The sequence below is a fragment of the Squalius cephalus genome (assembly GCF_949319135.1).
Source record: "Squalius cephalus genome assembly, chromosome: 5".
Taxonomy (NCBI): domain Eukaryota; kingdom Metazoa; phylum Chordata; class Actinopteri; order Cypriniformes; family Leuciscidae; genus Squalius; species Squalius cephalus.
Window position 1 is genome coordinate 16910296 of NC_137126.1, and position 25581 is coordinate 16935876.

A 25581-nucleotide genomic window follows, 5' to 3' on the forward strand; every position below is an offset into this window, starting at 1 on the left:
CAAAACGAACTCCAATAATCTTTTATATTTAAAACTTCGAAAAAAGTCATTTTTAGTGTATGCGAGAGAGTACATTTGAACAAAGCTTGCAAAAATATGTAAATAAGAGCTTTGAACGAAGACACTCGCTGTTCAGGAATGTCTACAGTAGACCCTCCGAATCGCAGGATTTCGTCTGTGTGTATAATCTCGTCTTTGAAGCCTGCCGTGTTTCCCTCATCACGACTTGAACATTTTTTGTCCTCAAACTGAGCTCAGTCTGAACTTAATCCAGTGGATACTTCACTGAACCTTCACAGACATTATGGCATGGTTCCTTGTTACCCCCTCTCTCCCATGGAGTCTATTTACCTACAATAGGAAATAATTCAGGGCCTGGGGATCGTAGATGAAAAGATCAGTGCCAATAGACAGTGCTATCATATCGCACAATAGTGTACGTCACTCATGGGCTAACTTAAAGCCTCTTTCCATTTCTCTTAGGATGGTTAAGATCTCTTTCTCTGTTTTTCTCAACAGGACAAGCAGTGAGAGGAGTCAGAGAGTTGGCAAACTCCCATGTTAGCCAGACGCTCCATTCTCCAACTGTTTGCCATTTCAAGGTCCTTTTTGCATTTTTTTGCTGAAAGGACTCCAGCATGGCTGAGACTTAATGGATGGCCCGACAAATAAAAATCTCTGCATACCAACTGTCACTTTTTATATTTTTTCTGTTTGTCTTTGAGCGCTGAGCACGCATTGAATAAAATGTTTTTATGAGAGGATTTAAATAAATTTAAAACACTGGTAAGTCAAAAATACCAGAGATTTAGGAGTACTCCAGTGGAGGGCTTTTTTGAAATGCAAGGCATACTTCCATTTCATGCTTTACTCATTATATTTTTGTGTGCAGATAAACTGAGGCAAGGCACAGGATGTGTGAATTCGCAGGAATTTCATAAATGAAATGAATGAATTAAAGAAGTGGATTATTTTAAATCATTCAAACGTCAAAACCTGCAAATACCGACATTCATTGTTGAGAAGCTGTATATTGTCATGCTTAATGAGTCAAAGAAAGCATGATTCCCTGACATCCCTGAGAAGCTGAAAACACCGCTTTCCACCAGTCCATATCAATGTCTTAAAGGTTTAATTAGCCAGAGAATGCCAGCATTCAAACCCTCCAGGTGAGTCATTACTCTAACGTGGCAGCCCTTTCCTTTTAAAATGCACAGATATTGGTCTGCAATTAAAGGGATAGTTCACCCAAAAATTCTGTCATTAATTACTCACCCTCATGTTGTTCCAAACACTTTGATTCATCTTTGGAACACAAATGAAGATCTTTTTGATGAAATCTGAGAGCTTTCTGTCCCTCCATTGACAGCTTCGCAACTACCACTTTGACACTTCAAAAATTAATGCAGAATTTACAATCTGTAAAGCCAATCCATATCTTTGAGTGGTTTAGTCCAAAATTTTCTGAGGAGACTCAATCACTTTATATGATGAACAGATTGAATGTAGGCTTTTATTCACATACAGTATAAACATCCATCAACTCACACATCAGTTGGGATAAACGGAAGCTCAAGCATGTTCGTTTGACGTGCATCCTCGTGTTACGCAACACGCTTGAGCTTCCACAAGAACCAATGACGTTTGTTCCCACGAGTCAAGCAGGTTCGGTTGAGCTTCTGTTTATGTTCGCTGATCAATGTTTATATGCGAATAAAAGCTTAAATTAAATCTGTTCATCATATAAAGCAATCGAGTCTCTTCAGAAAATGTGGACTAAACCGCTCAATTCTTATGGATTGATTTTACGATCTCTTTATGTACTTTTTCATGCGTCAAAATGATAGTTGCGTAGATGTCAATGGAGGGACAGAAAGCTCTCAGATTTCATCAAAACGATCTTCATTTGTTTTCCGAAGGTGAACGAAAGTCTTAGAGGTTTGGAACGACATGAGTGTGAGTAATTGATGACAGAATGTTCATTTTTGGGTGCACTATCCCTTTAAGGCTCGTGATTTTAACCTCAGCATATATGACCTGCAAAATATGCGCCTATAATAAAAAATATCTTTATCAACTAATATGGATAAAAGATTGCTGGAAGTCATAACTCATTTTCTCAAAACTTACATAAGAAAGTATCCAGTTAAAAAAATGGTTCTTTGCCAGGGGGCCTCAACATGACAATGGTTTAAAAAAACACAAAACAGGTACTAAAATAAGCTAAAACAACTAATATTTTTTTTCTTTGAACAATCTGAATTCACAGTCTTGCAAATATGAGGAAGCCTAATTTTAAGTGTAATTTCTAAACTTCGAAAAGTCAGGTAAATTATTAAAATCTTATAACTCCCTGACAATCTTTATAATGAATATATATTTTTCTAATTATTCAAAAACACTTTTGCTGCTATTGAGGTGGGATACGGGTACGGTTAGGGACAGGTTTGGTGCTATAGTTAGGTTTAATGGTGAGTTAAGGGGTAGGGAAGGGAGTCGTGTAATTATAGATGTAATGACAGAAGTAGATTACAGCAGTAATTTCATGCAGGTATTTTTTAGAATACAAGTACAAATTAAAAACATGCACAATAAATGTGTTGTATCAATTATTCATTTAAATGTTACATAATAGTTAAAGACACTTAATATAAAGTGGGACCAATATTTTTTGTAAAAAAATCTTCTCCTCAATCCTTATCCATTACATTAAAAAAGTAACAGGGCCTTTGCATATAGTTATGGGCAAGGGGGAGTGGGTGTAGTAGCAGGAGGTATATTTCATATCTCAATGATACATCTTATATTACAGATTAAAATCCATGGACAATTCTGTGTTGAAAAAAGCCTGAAATTTACTCTGGTTTGAACACCCAATTAAGAACGCACAGCAACGAGTAACTCATTACGTAATCATTTCTATTTTGGAGGAGGGAATTCACTTTCACCTACACAATACCCTTCTCAGCATGTCTGATAGGTGATCCTCATGGAGGAAGCCTGACTTGCACCTTAACAGCCCGAAATCCAACCCCTAGAACTGAAGTGAATGAGCTCAATGCATCTCCTCCTCTGACCCCTCCGAGTGACAGAGGTGACCCAAGACCTGCCCTGGTCACACACCTGGCCTGTAGGTCCAGATGGCACTGATTGGAGCGATAAGACAGATAAGAGATGCATTCTTACTGTAGTGGCATGTGTGTGTGTGCGAATGTTAGGGTGAAGGGAATATCGCATTACTTTATCTTGCATGGTGATGACTTACATAGTGAGAGTGAGATGTAGTAGTTAACAGAATGTGACTGTTAGGTGTTCCAGTGGTCAGAGAAGTCATGGTATAAAGAATTGATCAGTTCCAGTTCTGGTTCCTTGATGGTCTAAAGGTCTAGTAAGGTTCCTTAATGGTCTAATAATAATAATAATAATAATAATAATAATAATAATAATAATAATTCCATTTGCCAAATAATAGGGACAATAATATTTCTTTTCTTGTGTATTTTAATGACTTTTCAAATTCTCTTTAGAGGTGGCAATAGATGTAATGCAATAATTGTCAACATATTTCACTCATTAAAATGTAGAAAAAATTTGACAAAGTGAAATTGACAAAGTGCATATTGTTAGCAACATGCTAACATATGAACTATCTGCAACTACTCATTTCTGTCTCACCGTTAGTTGCGTGTTTGATTCATTAGTCATTCTTTTGGGAATCGGACTACATTGGTTGTGCTGTTTGTTTTTGAGTAACTAAAAAGAACCAACTCATAAGTCAAGTCACAAGATAGAGACTCATGTCAAGTCATCTTCATTTATATAGCGCTTTTAACAATGTAGATTGTTTCAAAGCAGCTTTACAGAGATAAGCGTATAATTTAAGGTAACAGAGATTGTTTCGGCTTTACAGCAGAGTTAAGTTATTTCCATCTGAAGTTAGTTTTGATTGATTTGCTTCCGTCGCAATGATCATTTGTTATTAAATTAGGGGCCGCTAAGACGACACCAATCCCTCTACACAGACTTTAAACGCGAATCTGTGAGAAACGTTGTGGCGTTCACATGAGCATTTAGAATGAGTTCTATAGTTATGTGCGTTTGAATATATGCAGGTTTGGAATTCCCTACAAGCCAAGCCTAAACAAAGTACTTGTCTTTCCCTATAAATTTTGATAAAGAATTTTATTTTATTTTGTTGCTTTGGGGTAGGAACGCGAAACGGATTTTCCCGACAACGCCTTATCTGTAGAGTGGTAGTGGGATCCTCCATAGGGAGAGACTAGTTGGCACTTCAGCACTGCGTTGTCATCGGTCCAGGCGAAGGTCCTTCGTCAGATCTGGATACGGCCTGGATCCGGCAGGCTGCAGGAAAACCTCGGGATAAACACAGACACTAAAATTAGCGTAGATGCCATTCTTCTCATGATGTAACGAGTACATCAGGATTTATGGGAAGTGTTCCCGGTTCCGGCTGACCTAATCTATGCAGCCTAACATTAAATTATAGAAGTCTATAATGTATTATGTGAAAGCTAGGTCAAAGAGATGTGTCTTTAATCTGGCTTTGAACTGACAGAGTGTGTCTGCTTCCCGGACAATGGTAGGAAGACTGTTCCAGAGTTTTGGTGCTAAATAGGAAAAGGATCTACCGCCAGCAGTCGATTTTGATATTCTAGGTATTATCAACTGGCCGGAATTTTGAGATCGCAATAGACGTGACGGACTATAATGCGTTAAGAGCTCGCTCAAGTACTGCGGAGCTAAACCATTTAGTGCTTTGTAAGTGATCAGCAATATTTTAAAATTGATGCGATGTTTAATAGGGAGCCAATGCAGTTTTGACAGAACCGGGCTAATATGGTCATACTTCCTGGTTCTGGTAAGAACTCGAGCTGCTGCGTTTTGAACCAGCTGTAATTTGTTTATTAAGCGTGCAGGACAACCACCCAGTAGAGCATTACAATAATCTAGCCTTGAGGTCATGAACGCATGAACTAATTGTTCCGCATTTGTCAATGAGAGCATATGGCGTAATTTAGATATATTTTTAAGATGGAAAAATGCAGTTTTACAGATACTAGACACGTGACTTTCAAATGAAAGATTGGTATCAAAGAGCACACCCAGGTTCCTAACCGACGACGAAGACTTAACAGAGCAGCCATCGAGTGTTAGACAGTATTCTAGATTATTACGTGAGGAAGTTTTTTGTCCAATAATTAGAAACTCTGTTTTTTCAGAATTTAGAAGTAGGAAATTACAAGTCATCCAATTTTTTATATCCGCTATGCATTCCGTTAATTTTGTGAATTGATAAGTTTCGTTAGGTTTTGAAGAAATATAGAGCTGAGTATCATCGGCATAGCAGTGAAAGCTAATGCCATGTTTCCTAATGATATCTCCTAAGGGTAGCATGTACAGAGTGAACAGCAACGGTCCTAGTACTGAGCCTTGTGGTACGCCATACTGAACTTGTGATCGATGAGACATCTCATCATTTACTGCTACAAACTGATAACGGTCAGATAAGTATGATTTAAACCATGCTAGTGCAATTCCCGTAATGCCAACATAATGTTCTAATCTATTTAAAAGAACGTTGTGGTCAATGGTGTCAAATGCAGCACTAAGATCGAGTAACACTAATAGAGAGATACAACCACGATCGGATGATAAGAGCAAATCATTTGTGACTCTAACGAGAGCTGTCTCGGTACTATGGTACGGTCTAAATCCTGACTGGAAATCCTCGCAGATATCATTTCTTTCAAGAAAGGAACACAGTTGTGAGGATACTGCCTTTTCTAATATCTTTGACAGAAAAGGTAGATTCGAGATCGGCCTGTAATTGACTAATTCTGTAGGATCAAGTTGCGTTTTTTTAACAAGCGGTTTAATCATGGCCAGCTTAAAGTTTTTTGGTACGTATCCTAGAGACAAAGATGAATTAATGATATTAAGAAGAGGATCTATGACCTCTGGAAGTATTTCTTTCAGTAGCTTAGTCGGTATAGGGTCTAACATACATGTTGTAGATTTAGATGATTTAATGAGTTTAGTAAATTCTTCCTCTCCTATAGCAACGAATGAATCAAATTTTTCCTCAGGGAGACTACAATGCACTGCCTGATGCGATACTGTAGTAGACGGTTGCATAGTTATAATTTTGTCCCTGATATTATCAATCTTATAATTGAAGAAGTTCATAAAGTCATTACTGCTGTGTTGCTTGGAAACTTCTGGGCTTGAAGCTTTATTTTTCGTTAGTTTAGCCACCGTTTCAAATAAATACCTAGGATTATGTTTATTTTCTTCTAATAGGGTTGAAAAATAAGCAGATCTAGCAGCTTTTACTCTTACTCATAAGAGTAATTCTTTCAGGAGTCAAGTCACCTTTATTAAATAGTGCTTTTTACAATACAGATGGTTTCAAAGCAGCTTTACAGAGATAACAGGAAAATAATGCAACAGAGTTTGTTGTTTTTCATTCACTAAAAATAACTGTCTCAGAAAAGTAAAAAAAATGTTCAGAAGTACGATGGTTGTGTCGCATGTAGAGGTGTTGCAATCTTTTTCACAGACAGATGATGCATTTCCACAGTTATTAACATCGTACAGTAAATGGAGAATTTTTATATTTTCATTAAAAAAATGTATGTATAACACTATACTTTGTTATGACTTCTGCTTCTGAGAACCCCTGAAATGAGAAAAGGGTACATTAAGTAAAGCAGGAAACTTTATCTATGTATTTTTGCATGGCATTCTGCATGAGAATGCACATGCACAAATTGCAAATTGTTAACATTCGGTTTCAGTATTTTTTAAAGTTCCCAAACCAACTTTTTTCCAGCTCCTAAACCTAGTCAGAGGCAAAAAGTTACTCATGGTGACTCATTTTCAAAAGTGGTTCACTTATTTTATCCCTTAAAACTCATCTTTGATCACCAAAATGACATACTCTATTTAAACGTTTTTTCCTTGAATAAAAAATTCTTCATGTCTTAAATTAGCTTGAATGTAACTCTACACCCTTGCCTCATTAAGTAGACGTGGTTCTATGAAAATGCAAATTAGCCCCGCCTCCACTGACACAGCTCAGAGATCCACTCGTTGGCGATCACACACTGACCTGATTGGTTAAACACCAGCGATTTCAAACCGCGTTTTTGAGAGACTTTAGTTCACTGCAGTTTTAAGAAGAAAATACTTAGCAATGGTGTTGACTTATGAATTTGCACATGGTTTGTCTTAAAGCATATTAAAAGCACCACACAGACAAAAGCTTGATTTTCACTACAGGGGGACTTTAAAAAAATGGCAAAACAAGCAGTAGTATGCTAATTAGTCACACTATTACAGTATTAATAACACTTTTATTAACACACTTTTACAAGCTGTAGGATGCACCTGGGACTACTTTAAGAAAACAAATGAATTACACAGAAAACAAACAAGTGTCATGGCATACATCATCAATTGATATAGCATACAATAGAACATAAATCAGCCATTCCCTAAAGCTGCTTTCACCCTGTGATATTACAGCTGTCCAGGAGCGATTTCACTTACTGGTGGAAATGATGGTCTACATGTTTTCACGGTTGGGCTGTTCTGCTAATTACAACGTCAGACAAGTAGGCAAGTCATATCATTATCATGCTCATGGCTAAAATTCAAAAGCCCCAATATAAAATGTATGGGTGGGCCTCACCTCCCCTGGGCCCAATAAATGACTAAGGTGTATTATAAAATACATTCTTATATTTTCCACTCTGATAATGACCCTGAATATTATATTATTGGAATTATATCACAATGTTATTAAATATGATGTCTAATCTTGATTTTAATATATATTATACAATGTGTGTAATATAATGTTATATTTTTATTAGTGCAGTCAATCAATTACAAAAAAGAATTACTAATTAATCACACATTTTTCTGTTATTAATGGTGATTAATTGCACCTAACATTAAAGTTTTTAATATATTTTTATGTTGTAGTACTTTCACATTTAATTTCCAAAAAAATGTAGAAACAGCATACAGTATGTTTTAAATATTTGTTTAATGGCATCTACAGTATAAGGCCAGTATCACTGATACCAGTCTATCACACGATTTTTTCCCCTCAGTTTTAGCCATTAATTATAGCCATTCAGCATTACAGGATAATTGAAAGTCATCGATTTTAATATTTAATAGACTTTAGAAATATATATAATAAATGTCACATTAAGCTGTGCCTTTAATATATCTGGCCTTAAATTTAAAGCTGTTTTTCCAGGCGGGGTGGTTCAGATTTTTACCTGCCCTGCTAAAATGCACAAAAAAAGTTATTGTTTTTGACTCATGTAACTCACGCTTTAAGATTTTCAGGGCTAGGTCTAATAGGTTGGAAATATACCGAAATTGAATAAACTGCTTAAATTATAAATTAAATATAAATTAATCCTCATTAAAGCTACAAACGTTATTCATTCAAGAGCAGTGAGGGATTTTATCATCTCTTGTTCTTTGATTAAAGTCCCCATGAAATCAAAATTGAAGTTTGTTGGTTTTAGATTAGATTAGATTAGATACATTTTATTAATCCCGTAAGGGGAAACTCATTTGCCACCATTGCACATTACAGACACCACAAATAGACAATTGCACATTAAAAACAACAATACAATCATTCCATGCAAAAAATTACACAACTTTTTTCAAAAAAACCTAACTGCAGTAGGAATAAAATACCTTCTGTATCGCTCTGTAGAACACTGAGGCATTACTAATCTTCCACTAAATTAACTTTTCAGACCACTAAAAATACGTGTAGTGGATAACCTTCGGAAGACAGGATCATTTTTCATTTTGCCCTTGTAAATTAGGAATAAGGACAATAACCAAACCAGCCTTCTAATCAATGTATTAATCCTATTTTTGTCATCTACAGTGATACATCCCCAGCAGAGCAGACATGAAAGACATAAAGAAGCTTCCTACCAATGCCAATGGAACCCAACTTTCTCAAAAAGAATAATCTTGATTGTGCCTACTTAAAAACAGCCACACTGTTCTTCTGCCAATTTAGTTTACTGTCCAAATGGACACCAAGATATTTGTAAGATTGAACAATCTCTATTTTCTGACCTTTGATAGAATATGTTAGCCTTAATGTTATCTATAAGCTAGTGCTAGTGCTCCAAAACAATGAGCATTCAAAACGTAGTCTCTCCCTTCCACCAATATGGATCAATGATTTTGATGACATTACTCTGCTTCAAGATTTTCTATCCAATCAAATGCTATGTTGAATCTAAAGCGTCCCGCCCCCTACATTATAAATAGACTGAAGCTGCGACTAAAATCGGTAACTTGTTCAAACATTTACTATTTTCTACATGGTGAATGGCACATAGTGCACTATATAGGGAATAGGGAACGATTCAGACAGTGTAAATATGCTTTTCATTGGGGCGAATGAAGTCTGGTTTCATGTCAGTTGTCATGCGTTCAAGCCGCAGCGCACACACAGTCTGCTCCGGTCCAGAGACCCAATAGCACAGTGCGGATCATATGCGCGAGTCGGTGCAAACCAGAAAACATATCGGACCCATTTGATTTCTGCAGAGAAAGCTATATTTTACAGTGATATGGAGGAAAGTAGGAAGAGAAACAGTTAGAGATTAGGAAGAAACTGCTGCTTTATCGAGCTCAACGGCTCTGGCCGAGCTGTGAAATAAACTAAACGCTATTGGCTATTTTAAAAAAGAGAAAGAGCTGTTCGATATGTCCCGCCCTGTTTTCTTCAGTGGGCCTTCAACATTAATCACAGACAGCAGCTGGTGTATTAGGCTGCTGTCACTTTAAGACCTGACGCACATGACCTGGATCTTACACGCATCCTAATTTCTCACAACTCTTTGCATTCATTTAACACTTTTTAAATAATTTAAGACTGTGCATTCTGTGCATGCATTTATTTTATAGTAAATATTTTAGTTCTCGTGCTTGAATGGTTTAATAGCACTTGAATGAATGATAGCGTATGATCTGTAGCACAGCCAAATGATGACATTAAAAAAATGCTGTGTTAATTGCGTTTTTAACTATTTTTAAAACGATTTTTAACGCGTTAAATTGAAAAAATGTATTGCATGTGTTAATGCATTAATTTTGAAAGCCCTAATATTTATACACCAAATTATGCAAGTGAAAAGAGGATGTTCCACATTATTCTAAACCTTTATACATTTCTTTCATCTGCTGAACACAAAAGAAGATATTTTGAAGAATATGTGTAACCAACCAGTTGATATCAACTCTTTGGAGAGATGTCTTTGGTTACTGACATTCTTCAAAATATCTTCTTTTGTGTTAAACAGAAGAAAGAAATTCATACAGGTTTGGAACAACTTGAGGGCGAGTAAATCATGTCAGAAATTTCATTTTAAGCAAGTTTGCTTATCCTTTTAAGCAAGTCACAGTTCTTGTGCAATATGGGGAGAAAAAAAAGATCTTTCTGAAGATGAAAAGCCTGAAATCGTGCAATGGCTTGCAAAAGGCATGAAAATGGATATTTTGCGAAAACTGAATAGAAATGATCAAATTGTCGAAAGATTTGTGAGTGATTCACAGCACAGAGGAATTATGTCAGATAAGTTTCTTAAAGGGATAGTTCACCCAAAAATGAAAATGACCCTATGATTTACTCACCCTTAAGCCATCCTTGATATATGACGTATATGGCATTCTTCTTTCAGACGAATACAATCGGAGTTATATTAAAACATGTCCTGGCTCTTCCAAGCTTTATAATGGCAGTGAAATGTTGTTGAAATGGCCGTCTGCTGGAAGTTAGTTATTTTAGTTGATAAAGTTTTAAATATGGATATTTTTCTTACACGAACGCATCGCTTCAGAAGGTCTTTATTAACTCCCATGAGCCGTATGGAGGATTTTTATCATGGATGGATGCACTTTTATGGACTTCAAAACAGAAAGAACCATTCACTGCCATTTTAAAGCTTGGAAGAGCCAGGACATTTTTTAAACTCCGATTGTATTCGTCTGAAAGAAGAATGTCATATACGGCTTGAGGGTGAGTAAATCATGGGGTAATTTTCATTTTTGGGTGAACTAACCCTTTAATGCTATTAAAAGGGCAGCTATAAAAAGACACCCCTATGCTCACAAAGAGGGTCCTTGGGGGTGTCAAAATGACCTCTGCAAGATATGTAGAAGAAGAACCGTGCTTTCTGAAATAAAATAATTTTCATGCAGGACAACGCACCATCCCATGCTGTAAAATAAACCATTGACTCCTTGGTTGCTCTGAGAATAAAAGGAGAAAAAATCATGATGTGGCCACCATCATCCCCTGACCTCAATGCTATTGAGAACCTGTGGAGCATCCTTAAAAGGAAGATCTATGAGAGTGGGTGGCAGTATACCTCAAAACAGCAGCTCTGGGAGGCAATACTGGTATCCTCAAATTAACTATGGCAGAAACTATACATAGACGAGTTCAATGGATCAGAGTTAAAGCCATCTCAAAGAAGGGCTGATGTATTTATATGTAACTTGAACTGTAAATAGGTTTTTTGTTTTAAATTGTTTTCAGTTTTAAAAAAAAAGATCTGTCCATGAGAAAAATAACGATAAAGCTGTTTTAATTATCATTTCTTTCGCATGTAAAAACATCCATATTGTAATAATTGTTGAGGAGAAAAAAAAAAAAAATTGGAACACAGTGTATAATATACAATGTTGCAGGGATGACTTTTTTTTAGGCCAAAACCTGGAAATTAGTTTATAAGTACACCATTATAGGTTCCATGGGCCAGAGGTCAATGGGGTTTTTAAATAGATTTAGGGTTACATGCCTGAAATAAGGTCTGTTTAATACAAGCTCAAAATATTTTCAGGTTTTATTCTTTAAAATAAAAACTGTACATCAGTAATAATACCCCCTTATGATAAAAAAAAAAAAAAAAGCTTTTACTTGAAATATACAGTTGCTTACAATTGGCACTTAATGTCTCTGACACCCTATGTAGTCCCATTTAGCCATCACATTGAACAGGTAAACATAAATACTAAGTTAAATGAAACAAGCAAACAACTTTAGTAACATCTTCATATTGTCGGCCTAAAGTGGCAACACTCACCGGTCTGTGAGAGTGACCTCTTTAAAGTGAAAATAAACCCTTTTAACAGCAGGATCCTGAGATAACTTGTATTGCTTTACATGAGAATTAGAAGTGAGTTTTGTAAACCTCAAACTCAGAAGAGAGTCAAATAACTGCAAGACATTTGAATCAAGAAGTACCATTCAAAGATAAACTCAACAATGACAATGCTGGGCTACAGAGTCATTTGGTAAATTATCAAATCTTCCTGAGGAGAGAAACGTCCCAAAAGCAATATTTCCTTTCAGAACAAAAACCCACATCTCACTTGCATTCACTAAGTGAAATCTGTCTTCAAAAGGCAAGAGGCCATCGGAGACAAATTGCCTTCATTCTCACTAAAGGAAAGCATTACAAAAGGAGCCAAATGAAAACAAAATTACTTGAGGTAGGTATCCGGCTGAAATGACAACACATAAAAGCTCTGTGGAAGAAAAGAAAGAAAACAGTTTCCGTTTTTGTAAGAAATCGTCAATTGGATCTCCGGAGGGTACTCTTCTGTCTTATTACCTTCCCCCTTAGCTTTTATTCATCTATGTATCTGTATTTTAAATGACTCAATTACCCAGCACCCTGTGGTGAAAATTACATATGTTTCTCCCATGTTTCCTTTTTGGGGCTGGGGCATAGGAGACCTTGGTGTGCCCAAATCCCTCCCCCGCCCACTTTCTCTGACTCGCCTTTCTTCAACGCTCTATTCTCTTCCTCCATCTGTTGCAAAATGCACAAATATTGTGGATGCACAAGCCCACTGTGAGAAAAATCACATGGAAAGATGTTTTGGCACACTGTAAAAAAATTGCATAGATTTAACGGTAAAAGACTGCAAAAATGCTACGATAAATACCTGTTACTTGGTTAATGGTAACTGTAATAAATCTAATGAACATTTCTGTCAAAAATTTAGACAAAAGGATCTAAATTCAGCAGTCTTCGTTTTATTAACAAAAGGAACTCAGAAACAGAAAAAAACAACTTTAAAATGCAAATTAGAACTGACAATGAACTGAAAGAAACACATAGCTTAAATAGACAGAACAAGAAACAGGGAAGAACGGGAGAAGCCAGGGTGGTGACTGAGACGAACGGGAGAAGCCCCGGGACTGCAGGGACTGGGTGATGATGCGGGTTCTCGAGGGCAGGACGGAGCTACAGCGACGAGCAACTGAGGTGGAGCTGAGAACTGGCAGAAGAGGTGGAAGCAGGAGGCTGGATGGGAAAATCAAAACTAAGAGCTCAGTACTGCTAACAGGGACAGGCTCGGTGCAGGGAACAAAAATTGGCATTAAGCACTCACTCTCCCAGTCTATGAGCAGTTCGTCACTTGTACTCAAGGGGGTTGGGCTCCACGACATCCCCTCATACGGCACGGTGATGTTGTCAGCTCAAACACTTGTTCAGACTGATCAAACACAAGATCGGCTCAGGATCTTTAATCGAGGCAGGCTCTGGCTCAGTGTAGTAATGGTAATGGCTGACACTCTGCTCTCCTCCCTGCTCTCGCAGATGGTAAATCGGGAACCGTTGTGGAGGAATACCCATTCCACGTACTTTTTAAAATTCCCTGGTCCTCTTGTTCAGGCCTACCCAGAAAAACACAAACAGGCTGGCGTCATAGTGAACTAGATGTTGAAGTTCCAGGAAAGCCTGTGTGTGTTCCTTTCTTGGTTCTCCTGCGAGAGCAGGAGGATCTGGACACAAGTGATAAGAAAAACCAAATAAGAAATGGACAATGAACTGAAAGAAACACAGGGCTGCCTTAAATAGACAGAACAAACCAATTAAAGAAACACGAAACACCTGTGACAACTTAATCAAACCATTTGTAACCTAGAAGATTAACTGAAACAGAGAAACGAGAGAAAACTGAGGCACAGAAATAAAACATAATACAAAACCCATCCAAACATAACACAAAATCAGATTATCCCTAAAAATGTCATGTCATTTACAGCAAAATACTGTTAAATTTACAGTTTTTGAAAGTGAAAAAGAACAAGTCATCTTAAAATTTACATTGAAAAAACGTAAATCACCTTTCCCAGAATTCCTTGTGTGACGGGTCACATTTGGTGGTTTTGTCAATGAAAATGTCTTCTTGGTTTTTTCTTATCAGTTATGTACTTTAAGGTTTTATGGCAGATTTTAGTACTTCATTGGGTTGGTATTTTAACAGTTATTGATCAGTTAATAAAATACACTTTTTTAACAGTAAGTTTAGGTTAAACCCATAAAACCTAAAATGTTGCTATTGTATTTTTTAAAGTTCTGGCAAGCACAGCTGGTCTTATACCATAAATGTCAAGGTTTACTGACAATGTAAATGTAAAGTTTACTGTGCAGCTTTTATAATAATATTAATAATCATCGTCATAATAATAATTCCCATCAAACCTCACATGAAATTTCTGTAAAACAGCGCATGAGTGTCTGTTTATTTTTATATTTGCCACTTAAATCAAAATGGATGGAAATCCATTTACTTTCTTACATTTTTTAGATCTGTATGTCTTATTTTGAACACTCCACCAGTACTTCTTAAACTAGCATCCTCAGATTTCCCATCTGTCTCTATTAATGGAAGGCTTTTCATCCTTGAACTGAAGCAGTTTCACAAGAGTCAGTCCATTTTCAAGAGAAATGGCTTTTTAGTGGCCTCATTATACGTTCCTACGTTACATCTCAGCCTCAGGAGTTTGTTTGCCGTAATTGGCTTACCATTGTCTCGCTGAAATCTCCAATATTTACACACATGCAGCAACGCATTTGACTTTGTCGAACACCATCAACAGACCACAGTAGACCATCATCTGAGTCCCATCTGGAAATGCCTGAATCCTTAAGAGCCTTTAGCCATTAAGGACACACTTGCATTTCTTATTGGTTAAGACTGTTTTATCCCACACCAAAGAGGTTATGCGGAAGCACTGTTAGTGGGCTGATGTCACATGTGACCTGTACGACGCTCTAAGGCACTCTTAGGGTTGTGTTTTGTCTGCTTTTGTCTGAAGAGCTCTTGAGCGTCCATGATTTTCCACTTGGTGAGGCCTCTTTACACAGTTCAATACAATCAGAAGCTGTGTTGATTGAGTCAACACCCCGTCCCGTACACAAATATGTCACACTGCAGCATTCACACGCTTAGATAAACAATTGAGTGAACAACAGCATGTGCGCATAGACCCTGAACACTTGCACATCTCACAACAGGTCTGTTTATCTGAACTATAAATGCTATACCATGGTTTAAAATCAACAATATCATTCTGTTTATTACAAGCACATGCTGCAGTTATGTCGTCTTACGCTTTCAATTCTCAAGCTCTTTAAAACAGGATGGATTCTGATTGGCTATCAATGTTTTTAGCGTTCATCAGGAAAAATGTTGGGAAAGTGATTCCAATATTGTTTATCTGTGCTGTTTTAGTTACAGTTGTGGTGTGGACTATTCTTTTACATTCAATGATTTTAAAACTATATCTGTATCGTTATTGTTATAGTTATCGTCCTTGGTGTGAACAGGCTAAACAATTAGATTTAAGTAGTTCTGTTCAGCCTTTATTTACATTGTTTTAAACTGTTAATATATTATCTGCTTCATCTCACATTTTCAATAAGAAACATATATCACTGAGCAAATATATTGTTGTCTAAACCCATATAATGCACCAATAAGCTGCAGTCTGCATTCCGGGACAGTTTTGACCTGGTGGAACTTAAACTTACAACTTAAATATAACTTGATGTTTTCAATAAAAATATTGTATCTTCTGAATAAATTAAATGTGCAAATGTTTGCATGTTATTACCAGGTTATTATTACATTATCACATCTTTTATAATTTGAAAATTATTAATTATACATTAAAATCTATGTGGTGCTATTTGTATCAATATTTTAAGAAATTGTATTAGAATATATAATTATGACATTTATAAGAATTTTTAAGAATTTATAATTTATGAAATTATAAGACAAACCCCCCCAATAGTTAACATGAATTAATGTATAATATTCTACAGAGTTCATTAATCTGGATTAATGCTAACTTCTACATTTTTAACATGAAAAGTTGTATGTTAACTATATGCATCACGAACAAACAATGAACTATATAAATGAACACTATTAAAGGCTGTAAAAGATCATCTTTTACAGATGATCACACATAATTCATTAAAGGGATAGTTAACCCAAAAATGTGCATCGATTACTCCCCCTCATATCATTCCAAACCCGTAAGACTTTCGTTCATCTTCAAAACACAAATGAAGGTATTTTATGTCCCTCCATTGACAGTCCATGCAACTACCACTTTGAAAAAGTTTGTAAAGAGATCGTAGAACTAATTCATATGAATTGAGTGGTTTAGGACAAATTTGCATCAAAGTGGTAGTTGTGTGGACAGTCTCTCAGATTTCATTAAAATAGCACGAAAGTGTTACGGGTTTGGAACGACATGAGGGTGAGTAAATGACAGAATTTTCATTTTTGGTTGAACTATCTCTTTAACACAGAGCCTTATTGTACAGTGTAACAATGTTCTTGAAAGCAGCAAGTTTATAACAACAACAACAACAAAAATTTGAAATAGTGAAATAAAAATGTTTCCAGATTTATTCACTTGATCTAAGAATTTTATTTTAAAATGTTCTCCACAGCAGTCAAACAGTTCAATACATAACCGTATGAGCACACAGTTTTGTTTTGCAAATGTTTTCCCAGCAACATCAAAAACAGATCAAAACATACTCATAATTGTGCTTGCAAACAGACGACCGCACTCTGGGGACTCGGCAGTAAAGCCCCCAAAAGTGAGATGAAGGTATTGATTGAGATAAGCTGCTGTTGCATTATTGCAACCCCGGGGTGTTACGGAGACCAGACCAATTGAACAGCCAAGCAGCTGGTGAGAGGTTAGACACCCCTCATGCGCTCACCTCTATTCACAGTCTAGTCAATACTTGACACTAGACTTACACTCTGGTGTTCATAAGAGGACTCTGGAACTGTGTCTCGGCTGAGATTAAGTCTCAGCAGGAGGGAGAGTGAGGACTAAAGCTCTAACATCTCCCACATGATTGATAAGAATATCATTACTGTGGAATCTGAGAGGCAGGCCGCTGAAGCTATGAATGGATAAAGAGAGATCAAGAGTGACATTAGTCAACTGTTAAAGAACTTGCTTTCGAGGTTGGACACTGATTCATTTTAAGCATTTACGCAAAACACAGGAAAAAGAAAGGAGTGCATTTTTTATACTTCTTCCATTCTAACCTTGTGTTTTTATGAAGACAAAATAATGTAATTATCAACATTTTAGGAACACTGTCGCCTTTGGCTTTTGGCTTGCTAGTTGGGGACATTTAATATTCAACAATATTATTAATCTGCCTGCATTGACTCCATAATATGAGAACTGAACTGAGCTGGAAGATGATATCACTGTTTTCTCTAGAGTGGCTATATATATATATATAAATTAACTAAATTAATAACTTTTTTACAACAAAAATGAACCATCACTGAGCTTACTTAAGCTGGACTATGACGCCATTTTCTTCTAGATCTGCTGTAGAGCAGAAACAAACTTTGTTGCGTTATTTTCCTGTTATCACTGTAAAGTTGCTTTGAAACAATCTGTATTGTAAAAAGCGGCATATAAATAAAAGGTGACTTGACTCTAAAAGTGCCATTAAACAGACAGGGTTTGGACTTATCATTTTGATGCACAGTTATGCACTTTTCAAAAAAAGCTAAATGGCCTCAAACTATAACTAAACATTCTGATGCTATTGCAAAAATGTCAATGAGGTGAAAATTATCTTTTTCTTGATTCAAACAGATATTGATTTAGGTGAGAAAAAAAAAAAAACTTACAAAATATGTCACCTTTAAATATCAACAGAATTGATATCTGAACTTCTAGGGCATCACAATATCTCTATGACAGGGACATACTGCTTTTCATCAGCTTCATCACCAATTCCAATAGAGCAAGAGCAAAAACAGTGCTGATCTTAGATCAGTTAGTGAAGACCTCAGACCACCAGGGGTGTGCTGGTCCTCCAACTATAGAGCATTGATTCTCTTACATAACACACAATTCCCCACCAGGTTTAGAAGCAGCCATACTAAGATACACAGCATGACGAGATTACGTTCACTAACAGTTTGTGGGCAATATTATAATTCAAACATTGACAAAACAACCTCTTGACCCACCTCATCATCTCAAACCTGAGGTTTTATGTTCAGAAAAGCAGACAGCGTTGAAAGAAAGAAAGAAAGAAAAAGAATCTTACCTAAAACACTTTGTTGAAATTTTTATTTGTAGAGAATAAACAACCAAATTTGTATTTGTTTCGAGCTATTTGGCCAGTAAAGACTGCAGTAGTCTTTCTGGAAAACATCCCTGGATTGCTTTGTAACTAAGACTAAAATCTATAATAAGCGTTGTTGTAGTATTTCCCCTGTTTTGTAACCCCAGCTTTGGTTCCACAAGAGCAGAGAGTGTGACTAATGTCCGAACTCTGTGTCACAGTCATCTCCTGCTCTTTAACATGAGGAACAACACAGGTTCAGGTCTTAGGTTACACCAGCCAAACATTTTACTGCCCTCATTTAGTAATTGAGCGCCTGCATGTATTGTTCCGCAGGTTTTGTGGAATCTGCTTCACAGTGGGCAGGTCATCAGACCAGGACCTGGATACCTGAGTGTCAGAGATTGAATGACCCTCAGGTATCCAGATCTAGAAGGAACGGCAGGAGAGAGAGAGAGGGAGAGATTGAAAAATAAGAGAATGACATTAATGGGAGTACAAGCTGACAACAATTAAAAAATACAATCAGTCAGCTGTTTGTTAAAGGATGGACTTATTAAGCTCAAACAATGGCGTTCGAAAAGCTTAGGGTCAGTGTCTATAACTTTTTAAAAAAAATACTTTAATTTTTTATTCAGCAAGCATGCATTTAATTAATCAAAAGTGAAAAGAATGTTAAAAAAAGATTTTTATTTTCAAATAAATGTTGTTCTTTTGAACTTTCTATTCATCATAGAATCCTGTAAAAATGTATCATGGTTGCACACAAAAATATTAAGCAGCACAACTGTTTTCAGCATTGATAATAAGAAGAAATGTTTCTTGAGCAGCAAATCAGCATAATAGAATGATTTCTCAAGGATCATGTGACACTGAAGATTGGAGTAATGTATTGCCATTGCAGCTTTGCCATCCCAGAAATAAATGACATTGAAATGGAAAATCAAAGGAAGCCTTGGTGAGACTTCTTTCAAAAACATTTAACAAAAAATCTTACTGACCCCAAACTTTTGGTAGTGTATACAAAAGACTTGTAAGAATCTTCAGACTTTGATGATACAGAAGACATATGACTCATATCATATATGGGTGAAGAAATATGATATGCCAAAGTACTTGTTGAACAAAAACTGAAATAGGAAGCAGCCAGCAGAAACTAAATCATGTGTTGCGAGATTTTCTGTATAAATTAGATGGGGTAGGTGCATCACCTTAAATGTACTTCCCCCTGAAACAATGGCTAATATCTTAATGAGTGTCTAAGAGCTCCCGCAGGAGGCCGAGAGGGTCGTGTACTGTTATTAATGGGATATAATGGACGCAAGTCAAGCATCATTAATTTGACCTCCCACCACTGACAGGTACCTCTTACAGCCCCTGGCATTTCAGGAACATGAAACCTGTGAGTGGAAGTGAACTGAAGCTCTTACTGAAACCCAGGGCCAGAGTCCAACATTTTAACAGAATTATACATTTATTAACTTTTAGCACAAGTAAATGCAAAACCACTGGACATATTAACACAAACATATACATGTAAAATGTTCATATAGCCTAACAGCTATGCTGATTAATGAAATGACTTCATCTTAAGATCATTTTCTTTAATTAGTTATCATGGCAGAGTAATTGAGAGGGATGGGGCTTAACTGATTTTCATGACAACATACTACTAATGTAACTGAGAGATTGGTTAAATGAAGAGATATGCTTTAAAAGTGATTGAGGAAGACAGCTAATTATAGCCTAATTAGCCAGATGGGGGACCTCAGGGGATGCACTGAACTACTGAAATGGTTTTATCAAAAAACTATAGCCACGGGAAAAATTTGCAACTGACAGATCATTAGTTTTAGTATGACAACATTCACCAGTGATTTTGATCGCATGGTGTATTCAGTTTGTACTGTTTTTTTCATTCATCAACAGAATATGAAATAACTACTGTTCAAAAGTTTGGGGTAATTAAGAATTTTTTTTAGCATTTCATATTGAGCAAGGATGCATTAAACGGATCAAAAGTTACATTATGTTATAGATTTCTATTTCAAATAAAAGCTTCTCTTTTGAACTTTCAATTTATCAAATAATCCAGAAACAAATGCATCAATTCACAAAAATATTCAGCAGCACAGCCCATTTTTTTCGAATAATAAGAAATGTTTCTCGAGCCTCAAATCAGCATATTAGAATGATTTCTGAAGGATCATGTGACTGGAATAATGGCTGCTGAAAAGTCAGCTTTGCCATCACAGGAATCCATTACACTGTAAAATATATTAAAACAGAAAATAGTCATTTTAAAATGAAATAATATTTGATAATATTACTGTTTTTCTGTATTTTTGCTCAAATAAATGATCATAAGAGGCTTCTTTCAAAAAGCATAAAAAAAAAAAGACTGGTAGTGTACATACAAAGCTTAACACTTTTTGATACTGTAAGTACTATTTAGCAGGTAGAATAGAAACAAAGGACAAACAGAAACAAACTATTGGATATAACCCTGAACATTTGAACAGACAATAAAGGATCATTTAAAAAACAACAACAACAAAAAACCTTCCATCTGAGCAGAAAAGTCTAGTTACAATGCAATTCAACAATAGTCCATGTCATACAAAAGAGTTCACAGTCTTAAACACCATGTCACAATAACTGACACATCTAGACCCTGTCCTGCCCCCTTAGCCCCTTTCTGCACGCTCATGTCCACACAGGTCTCACGACCAGCTGACCAGCACACCTGCTGGGTCCAAACCCATCTGCAACAGATTAGCCTTTCCTTCCACTACAACAGAGCCATTCCAGTCTCAAATAGTCCCATCACTTCCGCTAGAGCTGAGAGATTGCCTATCGACCAGACTTGACCCTACATCTTTATACATAAAGATATATGCAACACGATTCTTTTTCCTGCCCACTATCGCACCTGCCTGCCCTCGAGAGAAGGGAGACGGTCTCTCTGCTGTGAATGACTAAAGTGAGACGGTTATTATTTACGGCTGAAAGCAAAATTTCAATAATTGTGCGAGGAAAAAGTAGCAGGTTTCAAAGCACTTAATTTTTATGTGAGGTGGACCTTAGTCTTGACTGAAGTGGTAATTGATGATATTTTAAACATGACCTAGACCTGTGCGAAATGGAAAGATAAAATACCGCCCAGAGATCACAATACAGCGCAGAATGTCGTGACAAAAGCGCAGCCTTGATGAAATGTCATCATTTCATCCGTTTGACCCAAGATGCTGTTGAATTCACAGGCTTTAACAAAAGCACAACACTAACAAAAGGTGTAAAATTCAGATTGAGGGAAGCTTTTTTTATATATATTATTACCTGTTAAATGTATGTAGCCTGAAAACTCTTTATTATAAGCTTCTAAAAAGGTCAGAACAACCAGTACTTTATAAAACAGAAGCTATAAAGCCACAAAAGCAGATGATGAAACTTATAAATACAGAAGCGTCCTTCACATTCACTTCAAGTTAATTCTCAAGCCTTCAGTGGAAAAAGAGGCTTTTAAAAACTAGCATTGACAACCACCGCCATCCTGACTAAGAGTGTTTTTATGTCCACTTAAAGGAAATCTTTCTTTTGTAGCAGTAATCCACTCAGTTTTCTAAATCAATATCGTGAAGATTTTAGCGTGTTTGAACATTTATGCATCCTTCGGTTTGGTAACGTGATGTTTATATACAGTAAGGGGTGTACATCCAATATTAAGATATAATAGACAGTGACTTTATGCCTGCTTGTCCAGGTTCAGTAATTCAGTGCTGAGACATTACATAAGGAGGTTTCCTTTATTCTGCCTGAGAGTACATCACATCCAGTTACACTATTGATCAGCCACTTTAATAGACATTAATACACAGTTGCAAATATCTGCTTATTTTGACCACAATAATATCTTATACAGTATAAAATAATAATAATAAAAAATATATAAATAGTTTAATCATAATCATAGTTTCATTACAATAAGGTTCATTAGTTAACAACATTAGCATGAACTAATAATGAACTTATACAGCATTTAACTAATGTTAACTAATGAACCTTATTGTAAAGTGTTACCTCATATTTATACACTGGCCAGCCAAAAAAAAAAAAAAAAAAGTCGCTGTTTGGATTTAAAATGCTTAAGAGTCTATGACTGGATCATTATGGCAGTGATTATTATAGCATGTTATACGTTTAGCAACAGTTCTTCTAACCCTAATTGATGGAGTGTGTATCTTTTAATTTCTTAAACAACATCATGGCCAAATATTCCAGGATGACAATGTCAAGATTCATCAGGCTCAAATTGTGAAAGAATGGTTGGGAGGGAGCATGAAGAATCATTTTCACACATGAATTGGCACATCTGAGTCCAGTCCTTCGTTGAAAGTCTTTGGGATGTGCTGGAGTTGACTTTACAGAGTGCTTGACTCTTGCATTGTCAATACAAGATCATCATAAGATTTATTTCCATCAAGAGGTGCATACATTTTTGGTCTTTGAGATGTGTACTCCAGCATATCCCAAATACTTTAAATAAATTTAAGATCTGGACTCAGAGGTGCCAATTCATGTGTGAAAATTATTCTTCATGCTCCCTCAATAAATGGAAATAACATATGAGCTCATATGGGTCATGAACATGTGCACAACACACTACAATATACAGGACAAAACACCAAAGTTTAGATTTTTGACAAAACTTACCCCATGTCTAACCCTAAGGTCAGAGATCTGATCTTCCTGGACTTCCTGAATACTCAAGTGAAATTTGAAGCACAAGTGCAGGGTGAAAAATGATAAAATAAACATATGTACATTATTACTGTTGATCAATGCTACTAGCGTCACTGCTGCTGTTTTTTTCTTATGGAACTAGAAACATGAGTGAAATATTCACTTCCAAAAAGTGAGGTATTCACATTTGAAGTGAAACACATCAACACACACACACATTAGACAACACAGTCCCTACAAAGAGTTGCATACATCCACCAAACAGACAATTCCCGTTCAGTTTAAGCTCTTTCCTCCCATTACAAACCCCTACTTTCCTCTCTCTCCACTTATTTCTCCTTTTTCTTTTCTTTCAGCATGAAAACACACTTGCTTTTATTTTTGCGCTTTTCTTTTTTAATGTGAGCTGCGTGTTCAGCCTCTTTTTCTCCTCCTCAGTGTGTCTGTGCTCTATAATTACGGTAGTTTCTACCTACTGCGCCAAAGAGCGCCCACCCCTCTTCCTCCCCTCCCCGAGCGGCCGTGTCTCCCCATGCTTAATGTGACACCGTCAGTCAAAGCCTTTGGAGAGCAGCCGAGCAGAAATCAAAAGACAGGGATGAAGTGTGAGGGACAAAGAAGACAGTGGATGTGATAAACACAGAGAGAACCTGCACGTTACCTGACAAGGGCCCTCTGCGAGCCGAACCTGGTTCCTGCTGCTTTTGAAGGTGTAGGGAGTGTTTGCATCTCTGTATTCATCCAAGAGTGATTTCACTAAATGAACTGAATGAAAGTAATCCGTGTGACTCCTGCCAAAGTCCAACCTGTTATTTTGTGTCATCAAGTAAAAGACTGAAGAGATAGGAAGCTAGTTTGAGGAAGAAAAAAAAAAAAACACACTTTGATAAAGTTAGTTATTTTTGTTTATTGTGCATGCTAAATGAATGCTTTTTAAATGTGAAACTTTTTAAGTGCAGTGTTACCTCACCTTTTTGTATTACTACTTAATCGACATCAGATATGTTCAGAGCAATACCTGTTATTTATATTAATGAGAAGACTATCAGATGACTTCCTGTGGGCAAGAATATCTCAGTTACACACTCCGCTGTACTGGTCCCAAGCCTGGGGCAAGGGCCTTACCAGGCCAGAGCAAGGAGTTCACTGATTTTCATGAAACTAAAGTTCCGAGGACATTCGTTGTCATCCCACCGAGATAACCAGAACTGGGCAACCAGGGAAACTAGGCAAGAAACCAATGCACCTGCGATTAAGTGCAGAATTTCAAGTACTTAGGATCCCTGATCCAGGAGACGAAGATCGCATGGGTTGCAGAAGTTCAATGTCGAATCGGCCAAGCAACAGCAGCGTTTGCATCGCTCAAATGGTGCGTGTGGAAAAAGGCCAACATCACGAGTGCAACCAAGATGCGCCTTTTCCGGACCATGATCATTCCGATTCTACTCTACATATTAGAGACTTGGACCCTTCCGAAGACGGAAATCAACAACTTCGAGGTCTTTCAAATGGTCGCCTCACCCTCGCGGATGCCAAGACCCTATCCTCTGATTGTTCAGCATAGAGTCAAGTTGTGAAAGACACCAGAAATCCATCACCACCTACAGCAGCGTTTGAGCTATGAAGACGTCTTTGGCACGACACTAGCTAAGGATCAAGACACATATGTAAGATGAAGTGTGGAGAAAGTTGTTATATTTAAATACTGCTGATGTGCAGGCTCAATAGCAACATTTCTGGAAAACGATATGTTGCTTCTTGCACATTTCGCAACACTTTCATGGTAAAATTTCCAGTGAGTTGTACTAAAAGCAGGTTTGGTTTTATCCGAAACAGATGAACATGAATCTGGCAAAGTTTTATTACGTTGGTTCTTGTACATATCGTGGCAGTTCAGAAATGAAATGTCCGGTGAGAGGCGATAAAAGATTAGTGCTATATCGTGTTTAAAAATAACATACCACCTACCCTAAACTTAACAGATGGCTTTAACAAAAGCAAAGATAAAAAGTATTTGCTGAAACGACCATGCCATTTTAGCTTGCTTCAACAGTCTTTGAGATCTTTCACGGGACTCGTACCAGAGCGCTCTGCATCGCAAGGTCAATGCTATGTCAGGTGAGCTACCAAGCAAGTTTACTATGTCAGAAAAGTAATACTTATGAAGTGTCACGGGTGCAGCTGGCAGGAAGTGCACGAAGATTCAAACGAAATAGTCTTTAATCCAATACAACAGGAGAACTCAGGGAAGCAAACATTGATGAGAACAGACACCAACTGAAAGAACCACGGAGCATAAATACTAGAATAAATGAGGGAGCTGATGAGA

At 36.8% G+C, this 25581-nt stretch overlaps 1 long non-coding RNA gene across 1 annotated transcript; it reads right to left on the reverse strand.

The window, feature by feature from the left end:
- Positions 1–13105: 13105 nt before the first annotated feature.
- LOC307158412 lies at positions 13106–25132 on the reverse strand. Its single transcript, XR_013821227.1, has 3 exons — positions 23914–25132; positions 13483–13768; positions 13106–13394 (listed from the first exon to the last, which is right to left on the reverse strand). It is a non-coding gene; the product is annotated as an uncharacterized lncRNA (long non-coding RNA).
- Between the last annotated feature and the right edge of the window lie 449 nt (positions 25133–25581).